Source organism: Microcebus murinus, chromosome X (assembly GCF_040939455.1).
Source record: "Microcebus murinus isolate Inina chromosome X, M.murinus_Inina_mat1.0, whole genome shotgun sequence".
Taxonomy (NCBI): Eukaryota; Metazoa; Chordata; class Mammalia; order Primates; family Cheirogaleidae; genus Microcebus; species Microcebus murinus.
In genome coordinates, this window is record NC_134136.1 from 31,765,576 (window position 1) to 31,793,485 (window position 27,910).

Below are 27,910 nucleotides of genomic sequence, written 5' to 3' on the forward strand. Positions count from 1 at the left end.
GTCCTCGTTTCCAAGATGACAAAGAAAAGAAGAAACAACGGTCGTGCCAAAAAGGGCTGTGGCCATGTGCAGCCTATTCGCTGCACGAACTGCGCCCGATGCGTGCCTAAAGACAAGGCCATAAAGAAGTTTGTCATTCGGAACACAGTGGAGGCTGCAGCTGTCAGGGACGTATCTGAAGCGAGTGTCTTCGATGCCTATGTGCTTCCCAAGCTGTATGTGAAGCTACATTACTGTGTGAGTTGTGCCATTCACAGCAAGGTAGTCAGGAATCGTTCTCGGGAAGCCCGCAAGGACCGAACACCCCCACCCAGATTTAGACCTGCGGGTGCTGCTCCAAGACCTCCACCAAAGCCTATGTAAGGAGTTGAGTCCTTAAGGACTGAAGAAAAACTACCCGTTGGAAAAAAATAAAATGGAGATTATACTTAAAAAAAAAAAAAAGAAAAAAAAAAAAAAAGAAACTGCCAAACTGTTTTCCTATGTGGTTATATCATTTTTCATCCCCACCAGCAGTGTATAAGTATTTGCTAGTATTTTATTGAGGCTTTTTGCATTTATGTTCATAAGGGATATTGGTCTGTACGATTTTTTTTTTGTTGTTGTTGTCTTTTCCTGGCTTTGGTATCAAGGTGATACTGGCTTCATAGAATGAGTTGGGGAGGATTCCTTCTTTCTAAATGTCACAGAATAATTTCTGTAGTATGGGTACCAGCTCTTCTTTGTAGGTCTGGTAGAATTCAGCTGTGAATCCATCTGGTCCAGGGCTTTTTGTAATTTTTTTAAAGATTTTTTATTACTGCTTTGATCTTGCAGTTCGTTATTGGTCTGTTCATGAGTTCTCTTTCTTTCTGATTCAGTCTTGCAAGGTTGTGTGTTTCCAGGAAATTGTCCATTTCCTCTAGATTTTCTATGGCATAGAGACTTTCATAATATTCATGGATGATGTTTTGTATATTGTTTTGTACAATACCTCACAGAAATATAATATATCCTTTTTCATTTTTGATTGAGCATATTTGGGTCCTTTCTCTTCTATTCCTGGTTAATCTAGCAAGAGGTCTATCAATTTTGTTTATCTTTTCAAAGAACTAACTTTTCTCTCTTTTTTTTTGAGGCAGGTTCTTGCTCTGTTGCCCAGGCTAGAGTGCCATGGCTCCTGCGTTCAAGTGATCTCCTGCCTCAGCCTCCTGAGTATCTGGGACTGCAGATGCTCACCACCATGCCTAGCTAATTTTTTCTATTTTTAGTAGAGACGGAGTTTTGCTCTTCTCAGGCTGGTTTCGAACTCCTGATCTCAAGCAGTCCTCCTGCCTCAGCCTCCCAGAGTGCTAGGATTACAGGTGTGAGCCACCATACCGGGTGAGAACTAACTTTTTGTTTCATTGATATTTTGTGGTGTTGTTTTGTTTTTGATTTCATTTAGTTCTGCTCTGACCTGTATTATTTTTTTTTTTTTATTTTTATTTTTTTTTTAATTTTTTTTTTTGAGACAGAGTCTCGCTTTGTTGCCTAGGCTAGAGTGAGTGCCGTGGCGTCAGCCTCACTCACAGCAACCTCAAACTCCTGGGCTCAAGCGATCCTTCTGCCTCAGCCTCCCGAGTAGCTGGGACTACAGGCATGCGCCACCATGCCCGGCTAATTTTTTCTATATATATTAGTTGGCCAATTAGTTTCTTTCTATTTATAGTAGAGACGGGGTCTCGCTCTTGCTCAGGCTGGTTTCAAACTCCCGACCTTGAGCAATCCGCCCGCCTCGGCCTCCCAGAGAGCTAGGATTACAGGCGTGAGCCACCGCGCCCGGCCTGACCTGTATTATTTATTTCTTTTTGCTGGCTTTGCATTTGGTTTGTTCTTCCATTTCTAGTTCCTTGAGATGTGATATTAGGTTGTTAATTTGTGATCTTTCTTTTTTGTTCTTGAAACAGTCTTGCTCTGTTGCCCTGGGCAGAGTACAGTGGTGTCATTATAGTTCACTGCAAGATCAAACTCCTGGGCTCAAGTGATCCTCCTGCCTCAGCTTCCTGAGAAGCTGGGACTATAGGCACACACCACAACACCCAGCTAATTTTTCTATTTTTAGTAGAAACAGTGTCTTGCTCTTACCTAGGCTGATCTCAAACTCCTGACCTCAAGTGATTCTCCCGCCTCGGCCTCCCAGAGTGTTAGGATTACAGGCATGAGCCAGGATGCCCAGTCCTTTCTTTTTGCTGTGGGCATTTAAGGCCATGAATTTTCCCCTTAGGAATGCTCTTGCTCAACCCCATAGATTCTGATAGCTTGTGTCCCCTTTGTCATTCAGTTGAAGAAATCTTTTGATTTCCATCTGAATTTCATTATTGACCCAATAATCATTCAGCAGCAGGTTGTTTAATTTCCATGAGTTTGTTTAAATTTGAGTGTTTCTGTTGGGATTGATTTCTGTAATAGTTTTATTCCACTGTGATCTGAGAAGATACATGGTATGATTTTGATATTTTTGAATTTGTTGAGACATATTTTGTGGCCTAAGATATGATCAGTGTTGGAGAATATCCATTGCTGGTGAAAAAACTGTACATTCAGTAGTTTTGGGGTAGAATATTTTGTAAATGTCTGTTATATCCATTTGTTTTAGAGTCCTATTTAAGTACAGTGTTTCTTTATGTATTTTCTGCTTTGAAGATTTGTCCAGCTTTGACAGTAGGGTGTTGAAGTCTCTGGCAATTATGATTCTACTATTTATTTCCTTGCTTAGCTGTAGTAGAATTTGCTTTATATATCTGGGAGCTCCTGTGTTAGGTGCATATATATTTAGGATTGTTATGTCTTCTTGTTGAATTGCTTCCTTTACCATTATATAATGACCATCTTTGTCTTTCTTTACGATTGTTGATTTAAAGTCAATTTTATCTGATATAAGAATGGCTAAGGGGGAGGCATGGGCAATATATGTAACCTTAACACTTGTACCACCATAATACGTTAAAAAAAAAAAAAAAAGAATGGCTACACCTGCTTTTCTTTTGATTTCCATTTGCATGGAATATTTTTTTCCATCCCTTCACCTTGAGTCTGTATGAATCCTTGTGAGTTAGATGTGTTTCCTAGAGACAGCAGAGAACTGGGTTGTATTTTCTCATCCATTCAGCCAGCTTGTCTTTTGAGCAGCCATCTTAAGGTCGCTCTTGCCTCTGCTACCTTTGAGACAGTAAGACTAACCCCTCTTCTTTTTCCTCCTTCTCAGCCTACTCCACATGAAGACAATGAGGATGAAGACCTTTATGATGATGCGCTCTTCCACTTAATGAATAGTAAATATATTTTTCTTATGAATTTCTTAATAACATTTTCTTTTCTCTAGCTTACTTTATTGTTGGAATACAATGTATAATACATATAACATACAGAATATGTGTTAATCAACTATTTATGTTATCAGTTAGGCTTCCAGTCATTGGGAGGCTATTAGTAGTTAAGTTCTGGGGTAATCAAAAGTTACATGAGGATTTTTTTTTTTTTTTTTTTTTGAGACAGAGTCTCACTCTGTTGCCCGGGCTAGAGTGCTGTGGCATCAGTCTAGCTCACAGCAACCTCCAACTCCTGGGCTCAAGTGATCCTCCTGCCTCAGCCTCCCGAGTAGCTGGGACTACAGGCACATGCCACCGTGCCTGGCTAATTTTTTCTATTTTTAGTTATTTGGCTAATTTTCTTTCTATTTATAGTAGAGACGGGGTCTTGCTCTTGCTCAGGCTGGTTTCGAACTCCTGACCTTGAACTATCCTCCTGCCTCAGCCTCCCAGAGTGCTAGGATTACAGGTGAGAGCCACTGCGCCCGGCCTACATGAGGAATTTTGACTGCATGGGGAGGTGGTGCCTCAACCCCTGCATTGTTAATGGTTCATCTGTAGTTTATTCTTTTTCTAGTTCACTGAGGTCCAATATTTGTTGACTTGAGATCTTTCTTTTATTGTTTAATGCTATAAACTTCCCTTTTAGTACTGCTTTTATTGTATCCCATAAGGTTTGGTTTATTGTGTTTTCATTTTCATTTGTCTCAAGGTTTTTTCTGATTTCCCTAGTGACTACCTCTTTGACCCTATGGTTGTCCAAGATTGTATTGTATAATTTTCACATATTTGTGAGTTTTTCAATTTTCCTCTTGCTATGGATTTCTAGTTTCACTTCATTGTTCTTAGAAGAGATACTTAGTAAGATTTTAATCTTTTTAAATTTGTTAAGATTTGTGGGTATTTTTGTTGTTTTGTCTAACATGTGATCTATCCCTAAGAATGCTCTATGTTTGCTTGAGAAGGTTATGTGTTCTGCTGTTGTTGGGTAAAGCATTCTGTATGTGTCTGTTAGGTCCATTTGGCCTATAGTGTTGTTCAACTCTTCTGTTTCCTTATTAATTTTCTGGCTGGTTGTTGAATATAGAGTATCGAAATCTTCTGCTATTATTATGTTGCTATCTATTTCTCCCTTTAACTCTGCCAATATTTACTTCATATATTGTTGCTTTTCTGATAGATGCATATATATTTATAGTTGTCACATCGTCCTGGTGAATTGACACTTTTTTTTTTATTTTGGCATATTATGGGGGTACAGATTTTAAGGTTTCAATAAATGCCCTTTCCCCCCTCCCCCCACAAGTCTGAGTTTCCAGCATGACCATCCCTCAGATGGTGCACATGTCACTCATTATGTATATATACACTCGCCCCCCTCCCCCCTCCTCCCTCCCCAATACCCTATTACTGTAGTACCTATGTGTCCACTTAGGTGCTACTCAGTTAATACCAGTTTGCTGGTGATTATATGTAGTGCTTGTTTTTCCATTCTTGGGATACTTCACTTAGTAGTATGGGTTCCAGCTCTAACCAGGAAAATATAAGATGTGCTATATCACCATTGTTTCTTAGAGCTGACACTTTTATTATTATATAATAACCTTCTTTGTCTTCTGACAGTTTTTGACTTAAAGTCTCTTTGATAAAAGTATGGCCATCCTGCTCTCTTTTGGTTACCATTTCCATGGAATATCTTTTTTCACCTTTTTTCACTTTCAGTCTGTATATGTCCTTATATTTAAAGTGAGCAGTGAGTCTCTTCTGCAATTATACAGGGAATAGGGGGAAAAAAAAAGAAAGTGAGTCTCTTACAGAAAGCATATAGTTGGATATTGTTTCTTTCTTTCTTTCTTTTTTTTTTTTTTTTGATCACTAGAAAAAAAACACAGCTTTATTACTGCCATCACAAAGAGCACCTGTTCACAGGACAGGGGACCAAGTTGTTGGCAAGAAGGCGGCCCTACCTGCCAGCGATAAGTGGGTTCCACAGGACAACAATGACTGAGTCCCCGTGCAGGAACATCTTGGAGATGTAGCGGTCCTTGTTGACTGGCTTGGACTTCTTCCCCTTGCCGCTCTTGGGGACCTCAGTCCACATCTCCTTCACATTCTCCAGCATCATGTTGCAGTGCCTATCAAAGGCCTTCACACGGCCCAGGAGTTTCTTGTTATTGCGGCAATTGATAAGCACTTGAGTGTTGTCCTTGACCGACTGTGTGAGCACAGAGAGTGGACCAGTGTTAAATAATTCCTCCTCTCTCTTTTGTAGCTCCTCTGGGGTCATTTCACTCTTGAGTTTGTTGAGGAGGCTCATAGTGGTGGCTGTGTTCTCAGGTCACTCCTTTCTCCGCGTGGCTTTTCTGCTTCTCGGATATTGTTTCTTTTTAATCCATTTAAGCAGTTTATGTTTTGATTAGGGAGTTTAATCCATTTATATTTAAAGTAATTACTGATAGAGAAGGACTTACTGAAATTTTCTGAATTCTTCTCTGTATGTCTTATAATTTTGTTTCTCTTTTGCTGTCTTCCTTTGTGGGGTTTTTTTGTTTGTTTGTTTTTTGTTTTTTTTGAGACAGAGTCTCCTTTGTTGTCCAGGCTAGCATGAGTGCCGTGGCGTCAGCCTAGCTCACAGGAACCTCAAACTCCTGGGCTCAGGCAATCCTGCTGCCTTAGCCTCCCAAGTAGCTGGGACTATAGGCATGCGCCACCATGCCCGGCTCATTGTTTCTATATATTAGTTGACCAATTAATTTCTTTCTATTTATAGTGGAGACGGGGTCTCGCTCTTGCTCAGGTTGGTTTTGAACTCCTGACCTCGAGCAATCTGCCCGCCTCAGCCTCCCAGAGTGCTAGGATTACAGGCGTGAGCCACCATGCCCGGCCTTCCCTTGTGTTTTGTTATTTGTAGTGACATGCACTATTCCTTTCTCATTGTCTTTTGTGCAGTTTTCACAGTGAATAGATTATACCCCTCCCTTCCTATCTATAATGTTTCTTCTGAGATTCTGTTGATAATCTTATAGGAAGTCCCTCGTACATCACAAGTTGCTTTTTTTTTTTCCAAAGAAAAGAAGAGTCAGCCAGGAGGCAGAAAAGGGAAATCATAGGCAAGATTCTTTATTGTGGTAGGCAGGGTAACCAGTCTTAGGACTGGCTAGTTTGAATATTTTCAGTGGGCTTTGGGGTAGTGGGGTTGTTCCTAGTTGTCTAGTACCTGGCTTTGAGTTGATTAGGCAGAGAAATAGTGGTGTTGAGCATAAGAACCACACAGAGGAGGTGGAGGGGATGTGGGTTCTGGATTGGTTGGTTTGCATGTGACAGGCATAACCCAGTGGTTTCTATGTCTAGGAATTAGTTATTCCTAGGAGTAGCAGTCCTTCCAATGTCAGCAAGGTCATGGACATCAAAGCATAAGAATAAAAAGTCATGTTTAATACACAGCCTTGTGTAAACAACAGGAAGATAATAACCAATCCAACCAATCCTTCTGGCCACCCAAGAATGTTGTGGAATATTGTTATCCCATCTGGGAACTCAATCACTTAGGTCTTAGGTGGGCAGGAAAGACCAGTACACTTTGAAGTAATTACATTAATGGAGATACTCCAAATATTCCAGAACTCTGTATGGTAGACATTAAATGAATGTTACACAAATATCAGTTGTTTAGATCAGGATTTTTCCAAGTGTGGTCCACGGACCATTTCATCAAAATCATTAGGGAGTTCTTATTAAAATTGCGGATTCCTGGGTGTATCCTAAGTGTAAGTCTAAACCAGGGAGGTGGGGCAGGAGGTGTCTATATTTTGAGTACTTTTGTCAATTGATTTTGATACTTATCCAGATTTGAAAAGCATTGCTATAGATTTGCAAGAAAGACTTCTCAAAATTTAAAATGCTCTGATATCAAATTTTGTTGTCAATTTTTCCTGCCATTCAGCTTTAAATATTTGTCTGCCCCAGTGTATAAAATAGGTAACAATTCCTCATGTAAGTGATATTCATACAGTGATTTATATGTGAGGCACTGAACTAGGAACTGAGGATACAACATAGGGAATGAAACAGCCAGGGTCCATGGAGCTTTCATTCTAATCTGGGAAAACTGGCAAGAAGCAGGTAAACAAATCAATAAGCAGGGTGATTTCATATAGGGATGAGGGCTTTGAAGAAAATAGATATGTAAATATAGTAGAAAATGACAAGGATAGGGATTATTATAGATGGGGCTGTCCGTGAAGCTCTTTCTTAGGAAGTGACATTTGAAGTGAGTCCTGAAGGACAAGAAGAAGCCAGGCATGGGCAGAACCCCTTAACTAGGAGAGGAAGCCTTACATGAAGCAGCAACTCCATGTCATCACAGATAGAATTTTTACCTACCTAAATGGGAAGGACCACTCTCCTAGGGATAAGACAGACACAAAACCAGTTCTGAAATCTATGACTCTGAACTAATGGAAGAATAATGGAGAACGTAAAACCTCTAGGTCCTACCTGTGAGAAGAGCAAAGACTGAAACCATACAAAGTTTGCCTCATCCTTCATGTCAAGAAAAGGTACTAGCTGTTAGCACTATGCAAGAGGACAAATGTTTGCTTTACAAGTTGCCTCAGTTTTCTAAGGTTGCAACTTCTCTCCACTCAATCACACCATTTCTTGTTTCTTTGTTGGATTTCCAAGACTCAGGGGGAAGCTGGAACTAAACTGGCTTGGAGTGGCATCTGTTTGATGTCATACCTCACCACCCCACTGACATTTGTCTTGTTCTCTGTGGACGTTTCAAGATATACAGGTCAAGATATCAAGAGAGGGAGCGTATGGGATGCAGATATAGAATTGGCCTTATAGTACCTGCTACACAGTAGATAGCCAATGCACATTAATAGGTTACTGAGATGTAGATGCAGAAGACAGCAGGAAAGGAAACTAAATATATGTCTTCTAAGTCTTTTGATACACATGCATTTTTCAAGGAGAGTTGGGATTACAGTTCACATATTGTTTCATAATCTACTTTGAACAAAATATTTTGTTTCTGTTTATTAAAAGTATGTCTTTTCATTGGGAAAAAATAACTGTAGAAAATGGAGAATGATGCCACCTGGTGCTCAGAGTTAGCAGGAGCACCAGCTCTCTCAAACAGAGGGCTTGGCAAGTGGTAAGGGATTTAAGGGAGAGAGAGTAAAAGTACATGGATTTCATTATATAGAACAAAGCTTTCTGGAATATTCCTCATACTGGGAGAGATTCTTCTATATTTATGCCCATCCTTGGGCCTTCAAACCCTAGGACTGGAAGTTCAGCCTCTATGTGAACCAAACAGAAAGCTGCATGAGTTGGTGTGTGAATAATTGTAAAGAAGGTTGAGTCAGAGAAACACACAGACACATACAGAAATACTGGCAAATAAATTTTGATCTGCTTTTTTACCCATAAAATGTATACTGCGAATACATTAACAAAGCAATGACTATATGAGCATATTTGTAATCAGTTCAAAATTATTTTATATTTCTACACTTTTATTCAATAAAACTTCCATATTTTAAATCCTGCAGAAACGCAAATTTAAAATGAAAGTGTCCTCTATCTCAAACCAACATGCATACATTGAATTATTATCAAAAAAGGGGTTTTTTTTTTGGTTTTTTTTTGAGACAGAGTCTCGCTTTGTTGCCCAAGCTAGAGTGAGTGCCATGGCATCAGCCTAGCTCACAGCAACCTCAAACTCCTGGGCTCAAGCAATCCTCCTGCCTCAGCCTCCTGAGTAGCTGGGACTACAGGCATGCGCCACCATGCCCGGCCAATTTTTTTTTTCTATATATATTAGTTGGCCAATTAATTTCTTTCTATTTATAGTAGAGACGGGGTCTCGCTCTTGCTCAGGCTGGTTTCGAACTCCTGACCTCGAGCAATCTGCCCGCCTCAGCCTCCCAAAGTGCTAGGATTACAGGCGTGAGCCACCGCGCCCAGCTCAAAAAAGGTTTTTAATGTGTTGTTTTTATGAGCAATATATATACATATTTCTAAGTCAGTATATTTCTACACTATCATGTTGTAGCTTGGTTTACAGATTTTCCTGTTTTGCAAAAATTTATATTAACCTTGTTGGATTACCAGTTATTACTTTTCATTATTTAACAAGTATGAAACAATATAAAAATATATATTTGGAAATTATTCTCTCTCTCCCTTCTCCCCTGCCTTTTTGGCCATCATAATACAAAGGTAGTCTCTGTTAATTTACATGGATCCATTTCCCAGAATTTTTCTCTTATAATCACATACATACCTATACATTCATGTTGACCTATATTCTTTTACAGAATGCAGTCATGTCCTATATTATATTTTATAACTTCTCTGTTTTACATAATATGATTCATTTTCATTTTATTTAGTTTGTTTAGCATATTTTAAGTACTGGGAATTTATATTGTTTTATAGGTACGTTCTCCCTTGATATCAATGAGTCATCTCTATTGTTTAAGAGTATTTTTTTTTTTAATATTTTAATTTTTTGGCCTAAGGGGTGGGAGAAGTTTGTGACTAAGAGTATTTTATACATAGAACATATAAATCCTATATCTGAATATAAGTTATAAATTTTCCCAACTTTTCACATGCCTTTTAATTTTTAATTTTTGCTATACAGATGGCATTTTGCACTTTGTAATGGTTTTTAGAATTTAAAAAGTACTTCAGCACATTATTTTAAAAAGAACAACTAAATAATAACGCTTTAAGGCATTTCAAATGTCAACTTATAGGACAGAGGGTGGGGAAAGCAGTCTTTTCTGTAATTCCAGGCTTTGAGTTCTGGAACAATGATTTATAAGACTGTTTCTCTCGGTCATGTTACTTGACTTAACTTCAGTTCCCTTATCTGAGTAATGGGATAATAATTGGTCTTGAATGGAGTTGTTAGGATTAAATAAGTTTTACTATAAAACACCCTTCATATAATAGTTTGTACATGCTAATATCCTTTAGTCTGTAGCACCATCCCAACTTTTCTGATATTTAACAGGAATATTATTTCTTAATCTTGATAACATCACTATAACTTAGTGAATATTTGGGAATGTAAGAAGGAGGGAAACACCCACACACTCATCTATATTATGTAGGAAATGCAGTGCCATCTCTGGGCTATGCAGTGCAGTTTGGATGGGGAAAATCCTGACTCTTTTTCCATTGAATAATTGTGCTTTTCTTTCCTTTTTTTTTTAAGTTCTTAGATTAGGGTTGTTTTTTTGTTTTGTTTTGTTTTATTTTCAGAGATATGGGGTCTTGTTATGTTGTCCAGGCTGATCTCAAACTCCTGGTCTCAAGTGATCCTTCTGCCTCAGCCTCCCAAATTGCTGGGATTACAGGCATGAGCCACTTTGCCCAGCCAATAATTGTGCTTTTCCTGTACTCTGTTGGGGCCCTCTGAGTTCCCATCAGGTGTACACATGACCTCAGGTTGTGGGACCTTCTTGGAGCTCCAAGACTGTGGGTCTTCAGGTGGGACCCTGGAGCAAGAGTCAGGAGCTCTTCCTATAGGTCCCTGGGCCTGAGCCCTCCAGGGCGAGTTCCTCTCCCTGCCTTGACCTGCACCATCATTCAGTTGTTCACTGAGCATCCGTCAATCTTCACACCTCCAGTGGCCTAGGGGCTGGAGAGGTCATGGTAATCATTGAGCAAGCTCCAGGTCCTTGTAGAAGTTATGGTGACCTCTGTAGAGCCACCTTTCTATATAAGAGGAGGAAGACATCACTGGAATCATCAGAGACTCCTCAGAGAGGAGCTGGGCCTGGGGAAGGACTTGGGGGGCTGCTGGATGAAAGCAAGAGGACAGGGAGTCCAGTCTGCATGGAGTGAAGAGTGGGGGCTTCCTGGGGGAGCACACAGGGCTCTGAGACAACTGACTGGACAGACACTACAGGGGTCTGAGGCCATCCAGATTTGGGACTGATTGGGGAGGGACACATTAGCTTCAATGGGATGCTGCATGTCACTTTGACATCCTCAAATTGTACAAATTTGGTGAAAAGGGAAGTGCCCTGCGTGCGTCTCTCTGGCCATAGGGGCAGGGAGGAACCAGGAGCACTGACAGTAGTGAAATAGATGACATCAGTTCCCTACACCTTCATTAAAGTGGGATGCAGACGTCAAGGGGAAGGATTTACCAGTAATTGAGCCCTCACACTGTCTGGAAATGATACATGTGCTTTAGTTTCTGTCTCACCCCAGGTCCCATGGACTCCCATCTGCCACTAGGTTTCTGCCTTCCTCCTGGAGTCACATTCTTAACCAGAACGCTCTCTCCACAGGGTAATATTCTCAACACAAGGTAACACTCTACATTCTCATTTGTCTCCTTTGTGTATCTTTCCAGAGATTTTTTTTCAGGAGGCTTCTTCTTTGTTGCCTCAGCTCCTTTCTTCAGCTCAGTGAGTTGTGTCACAACTCAACAGCACTCTGACAAGTTTAGGCACAGTTTAACACTCACCTTCACTGTCTTTTATCTGTTACTTTTTTGAAGTTATTTCTGCAGAGTTAAAGGTATAATCCTATCCAACAGAGCTCCATTTGTTGACCAAACACCCCCTTATGGTTGGACATCTCTGTGCTGTTGCAGATTCATGGGCTAACCATATTTTATTCAAACATGCACTTTTCTATTGTCTACACTTTCTGACCTGTTTAACTGTGTTTTGCAGCATCTCTGCACAGGACTTCACCTGAGATGTAATGGTTGGTTTCTGGATTTCAGCCTAACATGTTACCTGCCCGCATTCCTTCATACGCAATTGGCCCTGTCACTTTGGATCTTTTGTGGATACCTTCAGTGATTTACCAGGTAAGCCCATAATCCTCCTTTCTTTGTCTCTAAATCAACTGTCTGCCAACTCAGTGAAGGTTAACAGTAATGAAGATGCATGGGATGATGCCTGGGGCTGCCCTGGGTCCTTTGACCTGTGAGCAGGAGCATTTAATACCCAGAGCATAGATCTGAAAAACTATAATTAGTAATGTTAGCACAGTTTGGAACATCTGGAAAGTGTTGCTTTCCAATAGAGATATTTCTTACGGGATGAGAAGAGATTAAGGCCAAAGTAACCAAGTGTTGAAGGGAGTGATGTTCAAGCCTGTCAATTTAGGATATGGGGAAAATGTGTACTCCATCCTAGAATATCTCTCATTCATTTATTCATTCATTCATTTATTTTTTTTAGACAGAGTCTCTCTCTGTTGCCTGGGCTGGAGTGCTGTGGCATCAGCCTAGCTCATAGCAACCTCAAACTCCTGGGCTCAAGCAATCCTCCTGCCTCAGCCTCCCGAGTAGCTGGGATTATAGGCATGCACCACCATGCCCGGCTAATTTTTTCTATATATTTTTAGTTGGCCAATTAATTTCTTTCTATCTTTAGTAGAATATTTCTTTAGTAGTAGAATTTCTTTCTATTTTTTATTTTTATTTTTTTTTGAGACAGAGTCTTGCTCTATTGCCTGGACTAGAGTGCTGTGGCGTCAGCCTAGCTCACAGCAACCTCAACTCAATCCTTCTGCCTCAGCCTCAGCCTCCCAAGTAGCTAGGACTACAGGCATGTGCCACCATGCCTGGCTAATTTTGTCTATATATTTTTAGTTGTCCAGATCATTTCTTTCTATTTTTAGGAGAGATGGGGTCTCGCTCTTGCTCAGGCTGGTTTCAAACTCCTGACCCTGAGCGATCCACCCACCTCAGCCTCCCAGAGTGCTAGGATTATAGGCGTGAGCCACCGCGCCTGGCCTCATTTATTGTTTCATATATTCTTGGGTAATAGGTACTCTGAACACTGGCAAGTGCCTGTATGCTCAGCTCTTTCCAATGCGATGGCCAATGAAGTCTCTTTACTGTCAGTCACTTGTAGTAATATAGTCTTCAATATTTCTTCTACATATATTGAGAATCAATCAGGTAGTGTTATACTTTTTGCTTCAACCATCAAACAAAATTTAGAAATCTCAGTTGGAGAAGGAAAAGCTATTATACTTACCCATATTTTTCCCTTATGTTCCAAGAACACTTCTTTTATCAATTTCTTTCTGGCTAAACCCATTCTTTTAGGGTACATCTGCTGTTGAAAAATTCTTCTTCCTTCATCTGAGAATATCTTTGTATTTCCCTTCATTTGTGAAGGATAATTTATTCAGATATATTATTTGAGGTTGACAGTTCTTTTCTTTAAGCACGGGAAAAATCATGTGCCACTCCCTCCTGTTCTTCATGGTTTCTGATGAGAAACATGATTTTCTACTATAGGTAATACATTCTTTTTTTTTTTTTGAGACAGAGTCTCACTCTGTTGCTCGGGCTAGAGTGCCGTGGCCTCACAGCAACCTCAAACTCCTGGGCTCAAGCAATACTTCTACCTAGTCTCCTGAGTAGCTGGGACTACAGGTATGTGCCACCATGCCCAGATAATTTTTTCTATATATATATTTTAGTTGGCCAATTAATTTCTTTCTATTTATAGTAGAGACAGGGTCTCGCTCTTGCTCAGGCTGGTTTTGAACTCCTGACCCTGAGCGATCTGCCTGCCTCGGCCTCCCAGAGTGCTAGGATTACAGGCGTGAGCCACCATGCCCAGCCGGAAATACATTCTTTCTCGCTCCCTGATTTCAATATTTTTTCTTTGTGTTTAGTTTTCTAAAGTTTGATCATGATGTGTCTTTTCATAGATTTCTTTGGGATAATTTTTTGGGGGTTTGTTCATCTTCTTGAGCCTGTAGCTTTATGTCTTTTGCCAAGTTTGAAGGGCATTAGCCATTATTTTTCAAATACCTTTTAACCCATGCATTCTTTCTCTTCTCTTTCCAAGACAAAAATGATATAAATAGGCGGGGTGTGGTGGCTGGTGCCTATAATCCCAGCACTTTGAGAGGCCAAGACAGGAAGATCACTTGAGACTAGGAGTTCGAAACCAGCCCAGATAACATAGCAAGACCCTGTCTCTATGAAAGTAAAAAAATAAAAAAATTAGCCAGGCATGGTGGCATGCACCAGTAGTCCCAGCTACTTGGGAAGCTGAGGTAGGAGGATTGCTTTAGTCCAGGAGTTTAAGGTTGCAGTGAGCTATGATCAGGCTACTGCACTCCAGCCTGGGTGACAAAGCAAGACCCTGTCTCTTAATAACAACAACAAAAAGAAATGACATGATTATTGTATCATTTATTGTTGTTTCTCAGGTCTTTGAGGCTTTGTTCTATTTTTTTTTAGTGTATCTTCTCTGTTGTTCAAATTGGGTAATTTCTGTTGTCCTATCTTCAAGTTCTCTGATTTTCTTCTCTTTTCTCTACATTATCCTGTTGTATTCATTTATTGAGTTTTTATTTCAGTTGTATGTTTTGGTTCTGAAGTTCCATTTGGTTTTCATCTATATATTCTTTTTTTGTGTGTGTGTGACAGAGTCTCACTCTGTTGCTCAGGCTAGAGTGCCATGGTGTCAGCCTCGCTCACAGCAACCTCAAACTCCTGGGCTCAAGCAATCCTTTTGCCTCAGCCTCCCGAGTAGCAGGGATTACAGGTGTGAGCCACCATGCCTGGCCAAGCCTACTACTTTAAACATGCCATTTTGCATCCTTGTGAACAATTTATAAAAGCACATTTTTTTCATTTCCTTACCAACTACGTATGTTGACAAACCTTTGAATATTTGACAATATAATAGGTGAGAAATAGTATCTTAGTACAGCTTTAATTGTATCTCTCTTACTAAAAGCAAGTTTTAGCCTCTTTTCATTTTTTGTTAACTTTTTATGTTTCTTATAAGTCTTTAATAGGTTTTTAATTTTTATTTATTTTTTTTTTTTTGAGACAGAGTCTCACTTTTGTTGCCCTGGCTAGAGTGAGTGCCGTGGCGTCAGCCTAGCTTACAGCAACCTCAAACTCCTGGGCTCAAGCGATCCTCCTGCCTCAGCCTCCCAAGTAGCTGGAACTACAGGCATGCACCACCATGCCCGGCTAATTTTTTGTATATATATTTTTAGTTGGTCAATTAATTTCTTTCTATTTTTAGTGGAGACGGGGTCTCGCTCAGGATGGTTTCGAACTCCCAACCTCGAGCAATCCGCCTGCCTTGGCCTCCCAGAGTGCTAGGATTACAGGTGTGAGCCACTGCGCCCGGCCTTTAATAGGTTTTTTAAATGGCTATATATTTATAAGCTTTTATATATAAAATGGACAATACTTTTTTAGAAATATTTGTTGGGAATATTTTTAAGTGTCTTTTAATTGGCTAGCATGTTTTTTGCCATCCAGTATTGTTTCTGTTGTTATTTTAAAGCTGTTAAATTTCTCAATCTTTTTTCCTTAATGCTTCTGGATTTTGAGTCATAGTTAGGAAAGTTTCCTTCACTTTCACATTATAGAGGAATTCATCCATGCTTTCTTCTAATATTGTATGGATTCATGTTTTACATTTATTTTATTTTGTGAACTAAAAATGCTCACCCCCCCCCCCCATGGACCCCCTCATGGCCAAAGGAATATCCTAGGGCAAAGTTGCCTGCCAGGAGGAGGGAGGTCAGACATGCCTTATCATGCTCTCTTCCGCTCTTAGAGACTTCCTTTGTAACCCATTAACAAGCCTAAGGGTATGCAAGACAAACCTGCAGGTCCTCAATTTATACAACAAATGGTGGCTTATCTCTGGTAAACAGTTTATGTTAAAACATTCCAAGTCTTTAGACAAAGCTTCATGTCTTTAGCCAATTACAATCTGAAGAATCTTTAAACCTACCTATAACCTGTAAGCTCCCCACTTCCAGATGGCCCTCCATTTTGGGCCAAACCAATGTATGCCTCCCACGTATTGATTGATGGCTTTACCTGGAACCCTTGTCTCTGATATGTATAAAAACCAAACTGTAACCCAGCCACAAGTCCACTTGCCCAAGGCCTCCTGGCAGTGGCTCCAGGTCATGGTCCTCAAATTTGGCTCAGAATAAATCTCTTTAAAATTATTTTTCAGAGTTTGGCATTTTCCCATTGACAATTTATTTATTTTTTTGAGACAGAGTCTTACTCTGTTGCCCGGGCTAAAGTGCCGTGGTATCCTAGCTCACAGCAACCTCAAACTGCTGGGCTCCAGCAATCCTACTGCTTCAGCCTCCTGAGTAGCTGGGACTACAAGCATGCGCCACCATGCCCAGCTAATTTATATATATATATATATATATATATTTTTTTTTTTTTTTTTAGTTGTCCAGCTAATTTCTTTCTATTTTTTAAGTAGAGATGGAGTCTCATTCTTGCTCAGGCTGGTCTTGAACTCCTAACCCCGAGGGATCCTCTCGCCTCAGCCTCCCAGAGTGCTAGGATTATAGGCGTGAGCCACCCATGCCCAGCCCATGTTTTACATTTAAATTTGTATCCTTTGGAATTTATCCTGATATAAGATAGAGAAATAGATTCTTTTTTGCCTTTTATACCATTTGGTTTTTTATCAGAATACCACTTCTTAAATTGTCCATCGTATTTCCACTGATCCTAAATGCTGCTTTACTCATATTCTACATTTTTAAATAATTGGGTTTATGTGAGTATTTTCTATACTGTTTCATTAGTCATTCTGTCAATTGTTGGGCCAGTACCACACTCTTACATTATGCATACTTTATTATACACTTTAGTGTCTAGTGGGACCAGCTGCCACCCCATCTTGACTCTTTTTTTAATCTTACTAGTCTTGCTGTTTATTCTGCCAGGTAAGTTTGATGGTCAACTTGTGTAAATCATTAAAAAACTAATGGTATTTAGTTTAGATTACATTAAATTAATAAATTAACTTGGGGAAATTGGCATCTCTATAAAATTGAGTCTCCTTACTGAAGGATATCATGGTTTTCTGTTCAAGTCTAGTTTTGTGTTCCGTACAGATTTTGAATGTTGGCCTCAGTTCTGCTGTATTGTTTATACATGCAACATATATATATATATATAATTATGTATATTGTGGACTAAAATAAAACCTTAAGTCCCCCAGCTGACTGAGTGAACTCCCTCTTGGCCAAGGAGACCCCAGTAATACCCTAAAGCTGAGTTGCTGGCCATGAGAAGGGAGGTCAGAAATGCTTCATCATGTTCTCCTCTCTTGTTGGAGATACTGTTTGTAACTCATTAACAGGGCTAAGCCAATGTAAGACAAAGCCATACTTGAAGGTCCTCAGTTTACTCAACAGATCTAGTGAGTCTATGTCTGGTGACTTTTATCTGATTAGCAGACTTCCTTATCTTAACTGAAAACATTCTAAGCCTTCAGACAAAGCTTCATTTCTTTAACAAATAACAAATCAAAGACTCTTTAAACCCGTATATAACCTGTTATTCCCTGCTTTGAAATATCCTGCCTTTTATGGCCAAACCAATATGTGCCTTCCATGTGTTAATTTATGATTTTATGTGTAATTCCTGTCTCGCTGAAATGTATACAACCAAACAGTAACCCATCCATGATTAGACCACGTGCTCAAGGTTTCTTGGGCATGGCTCTGGGCCATGGTCACTCATAATTGGCTCAGAATAAACCTCTTTAAATTGTTTTACAGAATTTGGGTTCTTTTCCATTCATAAGATAATTATCATATATATAATTTCAGTAGGTGTTTCACTAGGTTGTTGGTTTTATTTACTCTTTTAATTTGATGTTTAGAACTGTTATTATTTTTTCTAAAGGTCACATTTATGCTACTTTCATAACTACCCTACTTAATATCCTTGGTGTGGAAAAAAATCTTAATAATGAAAAGAGAAATGAACATATGATATCAACATATAATTCATATAATAAGCAATGTATATACCCACTAAACTTTTAAAAATATGTTAATATTAATTTAAAAATATAGAAATACAAAATAATATTCTGAACTATTATGCTAGGTGGAAAAGGCAAGTTTGATTACAGTTTTACAAACAAATACGTGTATGTGAACATGTTTTATATATTTCATATGTATGTACGTGTCAACCCAAGTAAATGACTGAGGCAAAAACCTCAATCATGGAGGTTTTTTTAAGCCAAGATTTTGAGGATGCACCCAGGAAAAACACTAACCACAGACAAGCTGTGGCTGTTTTTCTGAAGTTGGAACCTTCAGCATTTTAAAAGCATACAGAGAGAAGGAAAAGGGGGTTGGGGGTCTTACTAGGCACAGTGGCTGTAGAGCAGAGGAAGGGCAGAGGAATTTGTAGGACAGAGGAAGGGCAGAGGAATTTGTAGGACAGAGGAAGGGCAGAGGAATTTTTCCAATTGTCGGGAATTTACTTGGGTGGGGCAATGAGCTAACCGCAAACTTTTGCTTCTGGTCATTGCTTGCTTGCTACACCACTGTAGGGGGAATTATGGGATGAGGTCATTGAAGCACGGGCAACTGGCCCATCAGGCAATAGAGGGCAACCAACCCGCCAATTATTTCAAAAGGCAATAGTGGGCAACCAGTCATTTTAAAGGTCAACACATGATCCACGCGTAGTCAGGTTGTGCGCAGCTTGTGCACCATGGGGATAAAAGGCATGCCGTTGTTCCGGTCGGGGTCCTTGCCTGCGAGAGTGGCCACTGCGTTGGTGCTCTGGGGCTTAGACCCTGGCTAGCCAGAAAATAAACCTCCTCTTGTGTGATTGCATCCTCGATGTCTCTGCTTTTCTGTCCGGTGGGGCTGTGGAAGGTCGGTCCCTAACATTGGCTACATTCTTGTGAGGCCCAAGAAATTTACATTTTACATAAAATAAGGGGAATGTTAGAAGGAGAATAGGGAGTGAAGAAAACATCAATTATAGATGTCCCCGTAGGTAGAAGAATGTCTGATTCTGTTTTGTCTCCAGTTCTGTTACCTGTAAGATAAACTTGTAATTCTTTATTCGTGTGGAATCAAATAAACTTTAGTTTTAGGTGTTAGACATAGGTACAATTTACATGTCCTTCTTTATGGGAAGTTAGCTAGGAATTTCCTTAATGAATGACTTGTGGAACCAATTCTTCACAGGTGTCTGGGGCTTTTACCTTCTCTTTTGTCTAAGGAGTTGGGAGGTGTGGCCCTGAGGCTTTGATTTTCTTTTTACATACCTATCTATATGTATATATTTGTATACCTGTATGTATAATATATAGAACCCCATTCCTGCTGCTAAGCAGCTGCATGTGACACTAGAGTAGTGATATTCCCTGCTTGGACATTTGTATAATGGGCATATTGATACTTACCCCACAGAGCTGTTATGAGAAGAACATGAAAAAAACCTATAGAAAGTTTCATACATCAGCAAATATATGTAATGACCTTTCTCGTGATCTCCCTCCCACAAATGAGGTAACTTAAATATGAACATCTCATATAGAGATCATTTGGATTTGAAGAAGTAGAAAATAAACATATATGTATCTGTGTATGATGGATAAGCCTTGGTGCCATGTCTTTGAAGGATGAGATACCTGCGAATGGTGAGCAAGAGGAAGTAATCATCCCGTGTTTACTTTTTTTTGATTTGCTTTCTTATTTTCTTTCTTTTTTTTTTTTTTTTTTGAGACAGAGTCTCACTTTGTTGCCCAGGCTAGAGTGAGTGCCGTGGCGTCAGCCTAGCTCACAGCAACCTCAGACTCCTGGGCTCAAGCGATCCTTCTGTCTCAGCCTCCCAAGTAGCTGGGACTACAGGCATGCGCCACCATGCCCGGCTAATTTTTTTTATATATATTAGTTGGCCAATTAGTTTCTTTCTATTTATAGTAGAGACGAGGTCTCGCTCTTGCTCAGGCTGGTTTTGAACTCCCGACCTCGAGCAATCCGCCCGCCTCGGCCTCCCAGAGAGCTAGGATTACAGGCGTGAGCCACCGCGCCTGGCCTCTTATTTTCTTTCTTCACTTTACATTTTGATAGTACAAAAAAAGGGAGAGAGGACAGTATAGAATAATGGCACTTAAAGGTCTTCTGTACAACAGACTGAAATCAGGATGTCTTCAGCATCTTAAGGAGTCATCTCCCCTGAGCTGGCCTAAGCCGTTGCACAAAAAAAAGAGATTATAGATCCCAATGGTTAGGGATGGGGACTTGGAAGTCAGATAGTTTAGTATAATCTTGAGATCATTTAATAACTGATTTCATGCTGTCTGGCAAATGTTGAGTGTCTAGATGTATGAGACCCCTATGCAATGAGTATATATTATGGATGCCTGTATAGAAGAATATAATGAAAGGAAGGCACACACATGATACATTGTTTAAAGTACTGAGAAGTAGGGTTGCTTATTATTTATTTATTCATTTTTGGACTTGATTATGTGCATTATAAATATTTTTTAATTTTCTGTATATTATGATGTTTTGACATCTTAAAACCTTTCTGGCTGCGGAGAGACTGCCCCTCTAGGGGCTAGCCAATTCTTAGAGATAGCAAAGGGCCCTGCCAGGAGCATGCCTTTAATATGCAAGCTAATCAATACAGAGCCATACCTCCTGTATCTAGCCCCTGCACCCAAGGAGGCTATATCCCTCTGCCTTAATCATCCCAGGGCCAGGTATCAGGCTACTGGGGACCATCCCTGTAGTGTAGAGCTCTCCGAAATTATTTAAACTAGCCAATCCTTATCTGTTCACCTTGCCCTGCACCTTGCCCAGCCTTGCCTTTCCCTAAGGAAACTCCAATAAAGTCAGTAGCCTAAACCTCTCCCGGACACATATACCCTCTACCCTACTCCTATTTGTGCCTCCTGACCACTTTTACGCCTTTTCTATGTGGCCATGCATAGTATGCTGTGCCTCCTGTCTCTAGGACCTATGAGTATAATAAATTATATTTTTTCTTGAGCCTCTCCTGATAAGGGAAACCCCCATCTATTACTTGGCTCATCAGGCACTGAGACCCCCACCACTCTCGGAAGACCCACATCAGCATAACACTAACCTGTCACCTGGCCCATCAACTAGTCTATTGCCTGGCATCAACATAACACTAAATCTATTGCCTGGTGTATCAACATAATATTAACCTATTACCTGACACATCAACTGGCCTAAGCTGATACCCTACCCCTCAGACCACCCCAACTTAATAAAAAAATCAGGTAGATGGTGCTCTGAATTTGGTGGTGAGGCCCCTCTGAGCCTGCCCAATGAGTAAACTTTGATTCTTTGATTCTCTGACTCATTGTGTACCACTCAGTTTGTCCTTGAGATCACCTGCTGTAACATTTGCTGTAACATTCCTATATCCCCTCTGTGGCTGCGCCTGACTGACCATCTCATAAAAGAATATAAAACACTATATTTTCTACATTTTCTCAATTAGCATGGATCTTTTTTTTTTTTTTTTTTTTTTTTAGACAGAGTCTCACTTTGTTGCCCAAGCTAGAGTGAGTGCTGTGGCGTCAGCCTAGCTCACAGCAACCTCCAACTCCTGGGCTCAAGCGATCCTTCTGCCTCAACCTCCCAAGTAGCTGGGACTACAGGCATGTGCCACCATGCCCGGCTAATTTTTTCTCTCTATATTAGTTGGCCAATTAGTTTCTTTCTATTTATAGTAGAGACGGAGTCTCACTCTTGCTCAGGCTGGTTTCGAACTCCTGACCTTGAGCAATCCACCTGCCTCGGCCTCCCAGAGTGCTAGGATTACAGCCATGAGCCACCATGCCCGGCCAGCATGGATCATTTTTAAAAATCAATTAAATCTCATAGAGACAGTGCTTGTTATAAAATAGTTTAGACATGCAAAATGTTATGGAAAATAATGTAATATACTTCTATATACTCATATTAAGAAATAAAACATTACATATGCAGTTGAAACTCACTTTGAAGCCCCTCTGAGTGCATTAGCTTCCTTCTTCCCCGGAGGTAACCACTATGCAAAGCTTGAGTTTTTCATTCTTAACCTTTCTTTACAGTTTTATTGCATATGTATATATCCCCAAATGATACATGCCATTGTTTTGTAGCATGTTTTATCTATAGATGTGTGGCTGCCTACCTGTTGGGAAAAGGAGGAAAGAAGAAACATGAGGAGAACAAATACATACTCACTCTCAACAGTGGGACTGCCATATATGCCTCCTTGTTGTGTGTGTTCTCTTCTAGACTTACTGAAACAGACACACTCATTTCTCTCCCTATACTCTAGGAAGCAGTAACATATTCTGCCCGCTATTGTCACACCCTTTTTTCCCTAATGTGTTCAATGTTAGAGTTCCCCAGGTGCCAGCTCACCCAAAACAATGTCTCAGTGTATCCTGAATATGAAACATCTTCTCATTTGTTCAAGCCTAATTTTCTGTCTTTAATTCACATTCATCTATGCCTGTATATCAGGAACCTAATCTGGGCCATGCTGGTGAAAGAAGAAAGTGATTTCAGGGAGTTAGTTTTAATATGTCCAGACTACTGCCCACATTCCTCGGTAGTGTTACCAAAACTTACTTGTCTCTGTGGCTAAACAAGGACAAATGGCTTGAGTAAAAGGAAAGAGTTTATCAATTTACCTGCAGATGAGGAGGATGGTAGACTCTCATCTTAAAAAAAAAAAAAACCATTGCCCATGGGCCAGGTGCGGTGGCTCATGCCTGTAATCCTAGCACTTTGGAAGGCCAAGGCAGGAGGATTACTTGAGCTCAGGAGTTCGAGACCAGCCTGAACAAGAGCAAGACCCCGTCTCTGCTAAAAATAGAAAGAAATTAGCCAAACAACTAAAAATAGAAAAAATTGGCCAGGCATGGTGTTGTGTGCCTATAGTCCCAGCTACCCAGGAGGCTGAGCCAGAAGGATTGCTTGAGCCCAGGAGTTTGAGGTTGCTGTGAGCTAGGCTGACACCACAGCACTCTAGCCTAGGCAACAGAGCAAGACTCTGTCTAAAAGAAAAAACAAAAAACCATTGCAGGTTTTAATTCCCTAAAGAGTCGGGGGGAGGGTAAAGAGACAACTTGCATATATTTTGCCCTTTTTCAGGCCCTTCTGTTATAGTAAGTTTAGGAATGCATCTAATTTAGCACTTGAACTGACTTTCTATTTCAAGTGTAATACATGGAATGCATGTGTATATTTTTGTTTCCTCTCACTATTTTTTTTTTTTTTTTTGAGACAGAGTCTCGCTTTGTTGCCCAGGCTAGTGTGAGTGCCGTGGCGTCAGCCTAGCTCACAGCAACCTCAAACTCCTGGGCTCGAGTGATCCTTCTGTTTCAGCCTCCCAAGTAGCTGGGACTACAGGCATGCGCCACCATGCCCGGCTAATTTTATATATATATATCAGTTGGCCAATTAGTTTCTTTCTATTTATAGTAGAGACGGGGTCTCGCTCTTGCTCAGGCTGGTTTTGAACTCCTGACCTTGAGCAATCCGCCCGCCTCGGCCTCCCAGAGAGCTAGGATTACAGGCGTGAGCCACCGTGCCCGGCCAGTTTCCTCTCACTATTTTTAATTGCACAAAAAGGTACTTCGATGGTTCGTTTTTTTTTTTGAGACAGAGTCTCACTCTGTTGCTTGGGCTAGAGTGCTGTGGCATCAGGCTAACTCACAGCAACCTCCAACTCCTGGGCTCATGCAATCCTTCTGTCTCACCCTCCCGAGTAGCTGGGACTACAGGCATGCATCACCATGCCCGGCTAATTTTTTCTATATATTTTTAGTTGGCCAATTAATTTCTTTCTATTTTTAGTGGAGACAGGGTCTCGCTCTTGCTCAGGCTGGTTTTGAACTCCTGGCCTTGAGTGATCCACCCACCTAGGCCTCCTAGAGTTCCAGGATTACAGGTGTGAGCCACCGCACCCGGCCTTCAATGGTGTTTTAATTCACATATGTTGATTGTTCCTGGGACTCTGGACTGAATGGGACTGTGACTCAACTTTTCCCCTGTACCCCACTGTGTCAGGATTCTCCCCCTCTGGCAGCTGTGATGCTGAGCCCTAGGTGATTTCATGCAGCTCCTCCCTCTTTCTCTGTCCTGTAACAGTCACTGCATGGCCAAACAGGTGGGTAAATAGAGGAGCCTACTGTCAATTCAAGGGGCTTCATTTGGGACAGTGCAGAGAGAAAGGAACATGTTATAAAACTACTTTCACCTCATGACCTTCACTAAAATCCTGAGCAGTGGAGACATTTTCTGACTGCTGAATGTAAGGTTCATTGAAGAGTGAAGGAACTCTGGAAATTTCACCCCAAAATATGACTCCCTGGTATAAAGAATATTTTCAATTACAGGCCCTTTGAGATCAAAGAGTGTTGGAAGGGGCTTTCCCTCTACCTGCATAAACCAGAAGGACCCATCAAAAAGAACAACTGACTTCCCTTCCCCTTCCTGTTATTTCAGTATATTGCCCAAAAGATCAAGAATGCAACCAGACCTGGCCCAAATTATTTTAAACATAATACCTATCTCTTAGGTTAATTTACAAGTCAATCTGTTTCCTCCAACCATTCATCCTCCTAGCAACCATTTATGCCCCTAAACAGAATTATGTGCGCTCTTCATCTTCCCCCCCCAAAAGGACAGGTATAAAAATATCTGGATCCTAGCCGGGCGCGGTGGCTCACGCCTGTAATCCTAGCACTCTGGGAGGCTGAGGCGGGCAGATTGCTCGAGGTCAGGAGTTCGAAACCAGCCTGAGCAAGAGTGAGACCCCGTCTCTACTATAAATAGAAAGAAATTAATTGGCCAACTAATATATATATATATAAAATTAGCTGGGCATGGTGGCGCATGCCTGTAGTCCCAGCTACTCGGGAGGCTGAGGCAGAAGGATTGCTTGAGCCCAGGAGATTGAGGTTGCTGTGAGCTAGGCTGACGCCACGGCACTCACTCTAGCCTGGTCAACAAGCGAGACTCTGTCTCAAAAAAAAGAAAAAAAATAAAATATCTGGATCCTGTTGGGATATTGAGTAATCACTTGTGATTCTTCCCATGCATGGTAAATAAACCTTTCTCATATTAATCTGCCTTAATTGCGAGTTGATCTTTCAGCAAACTTTCGGGGGAAAAGGGCAAGTTTCCCCTCACCCCTAGAAGAGATGTGTTCTCCCTCTTCCCCCCACATCTGTAATTTCCCTGAAGCTGCTCAGTTGGGGCTGTCATATGGAGAAACTCATACATTAGTTTTGAGACCACCCTAGCACCTAATTTTTCCTTGGCTTAGGCATGTTATCTTTCCTAATGCTGAGCCATTTTCCTATGGAAAAGGCTGGGGATGTTTATTAGTATTTTCACTCATCCCCAACTCCATCCTTCCCTTGCTGAAATCCTAGGACTGAGACTCTCCGAGATGCAATCTTTGTTCTGACCACCAGATGGCATCCATCTCCAATTTTCTTCTGTAAAGAAAAGGAGTACAGCATATTTTACAGAGTCAAAAATGACTTGGAATGGTTTGTTCACTACTAGAGCAGTTTCTGTTTGGAAAACTTATATGTATATTAAAGCAGTTCCATTTGCTGTTGACTCCAGATCTACATCACATTCACTGATGTATCCCTTCCGTAATCAGTGTAGGCTGAGGCATCCACACTGTAGAGGGCTCCCTTGCAGGGAAAAGGGCGTTCACCCTCCCTTACCCACCCCTGTACAGGTTTCACAGACCTTCTCCCACCCCCTCTCAGTCATCCCCTCCCCAGGACACTATGGACACTGCTGCACAGACTCCACTCCAACGCCCCCATCCTTTCTTGGTCACCTCCTGCCTGCCCTGCACTGCCCTGTGCCTGCCCACCTGCAACTGCCAAGGCACGCTGCTACCTGTGTTTCATCATATGGATGCCCCAGAGTATATGTTTTTATAGCTGTAGAAAGAAAATCAAACTCTCAAGGCCACCCTCTAACTCCTTATGCAAAAGAAATGGTAAAAGCCTCAGGCAAATGAAAGGTAAAAGCCTTATGCAAAAGAAAAGGTAAAAGCCTCTATGAAGAACTGGCCCCACAGATCATTCATTAAGGAAATTTCTTGCTAACCTCCCATAAGCAACAACATGCAAACTATACCTATGTCTAGCATCTAAAACTAAAGCTTATCCAATTCTACACTAACAGTGAATTACAAGTTTATCTTACAGGTAACAGAACTGTAGACAAGACAGAATCAGACATTCTTGTACCCACCCAGGGACATCTACAGAATGGATGCTTCCTTCACTCCCTTATGTTATGTAAAATGTAGATTTCTTGGGCCTCCCAAGAATGTAACCACTTCGTCATCAGCCTTTTTCCTTCTCTCTGTATGCCTTTTGTCCTGGCCCGCCGGACCTTCTGTTACTCGCGGGGGTCAAGGGGGACCTTGCCTGAAAGAGATGGGTGAGAGAAAGGAATGAGACCAAGCAAAGGGTTGTCAAGGTCTACTTTACTTGGATTTTTAGTAGGTTTTATATACAGAAACAAGGAAGTAGAAACAGAAAAATAGAGTTGGGGAGATGATGAGGCTTGAGTGTGGGCTAATCAGCCCCAATCAGCATCCCAATGGCACCCGAACCTGTTTGTGATGGATCACTCAACCCCAACCTGTCAGGGGGTTGGGAACAATTGCAGGTAGCATGCCCTGGAGCAAGCACGTCATGGAATGCATTCTGCTCGGAACTATAGCTGGAGGGCTGGGTGCTATTTTTGTCTTAGGCTATTTTCCGGGGCGAGGCCCTCGTAGGACAAGTCGTTGGAATGTGGAGGGTCTTAGTCTCCAACAGCCTTTAAAATGCTGAAGTTTCCAACTTCCACTTTGGAATAACAGCCACAGTTTATCTGAAGTTCATGTTTTTCCCAGGTGCATCCTCAAAATCTTGGTTTAATGAACCTCCATTGATTGAGATTTTTGCCTCAGTCACTTATTTGGGTTGACGCAGCCTTATTTTCCACTTATCAAGTTTTTTTTTTTTCAGAGAGTATTAGAATTTTTCTGTATGTAGATTCATAAGCTGGATTTTAAGAGAGGTATTATTTACTCATTGCAGGCCCTTCTTTGTAGAGCAATTTGATAATGTTGGTACGTTGGTGCCCTCTTGTGACATAAGCGTGAAGTGCAGCTTTAATATGGCAAAGCAGGAAAGTGGGAGGGAGGGGCTGTGGCCCAAACCCACCAGACTGACATCTCTGGAAGTCTGAGTGGAAAGAAGACATACCCAGGGTACAAGAATACTGATGTATCCAGACAAAACATGAAGCCTATTTCTGTGCTATCTGAGTGGAACAAGAAGATCATCTATGTTACATGAGTGGAACAAAAAGACAATTTTTATTTTATTAAAAAAAATTTTTTTTTCAGCATATTATGGGTGTACACATGTTTAGGTTACGTATATTGCCCTTGCCCCACCTGAGGCAGAGCTTCAAGCATGTCCATCCCCCAGACAGTGCACACCACACTCCTTACGTGTGTATGTACCCATCCCCTCCTCCCCCTCCCATCTGCCCAACCCCCGATGAATGTTATTACTATATGTGCACTTAAGTGTTGACCAGTTAATACCAATTTGCTGGTGAGTATATGTGGTGCTTGTTTTTCCATTCTTGGGATACTTCACTTAGTAGGATGCAGTCTAGCTCTATCCAGGATAATACAAGAGATGCTATATCACCATTGCGTTTTGTGGCTG

The 27,910-nt window shown here is 40.9% G+C and overlaps 1 long non-coding RNA gene and 2 pseudogenes across 1 annotated transcript in view; 2 read left to right on the forward strand and 1 right to left on the reverse strand.

Annotated features, from left to right (window-relative positions):
• On the forward strand, positions 1–464 carry LOC142865789 (small ribosomal subunit protein eS26 pseudogene; annotated as a pseudogene).
• A 4,828-nt stretch (positions 465–5,292) lies between these two features.
• Positions 5,293–5,646, reverse strand: LOC109730223 (small nuclear ribonucleoprotein Sm D2 pseudogene; annotated as a pseudogene).
• A 5,197-nt stretch (positions 5,647–10,843) lies between these two features.
• Positions 10,844–27,910, forward strand: part of LOC142865893 (uncharacterized) — a 67,756-nt gene continuing 50,689 nt past the window's right edge. The window contains exon 1 of the long non-coding RNA XR_012915987.1: positions 10,844–12,180. This is a non-coding gene — a long non-coding RNA (uncharacterized LOC142865893). The remainder of the gene's footprint in view (positions 12,181–27,910) is intronic.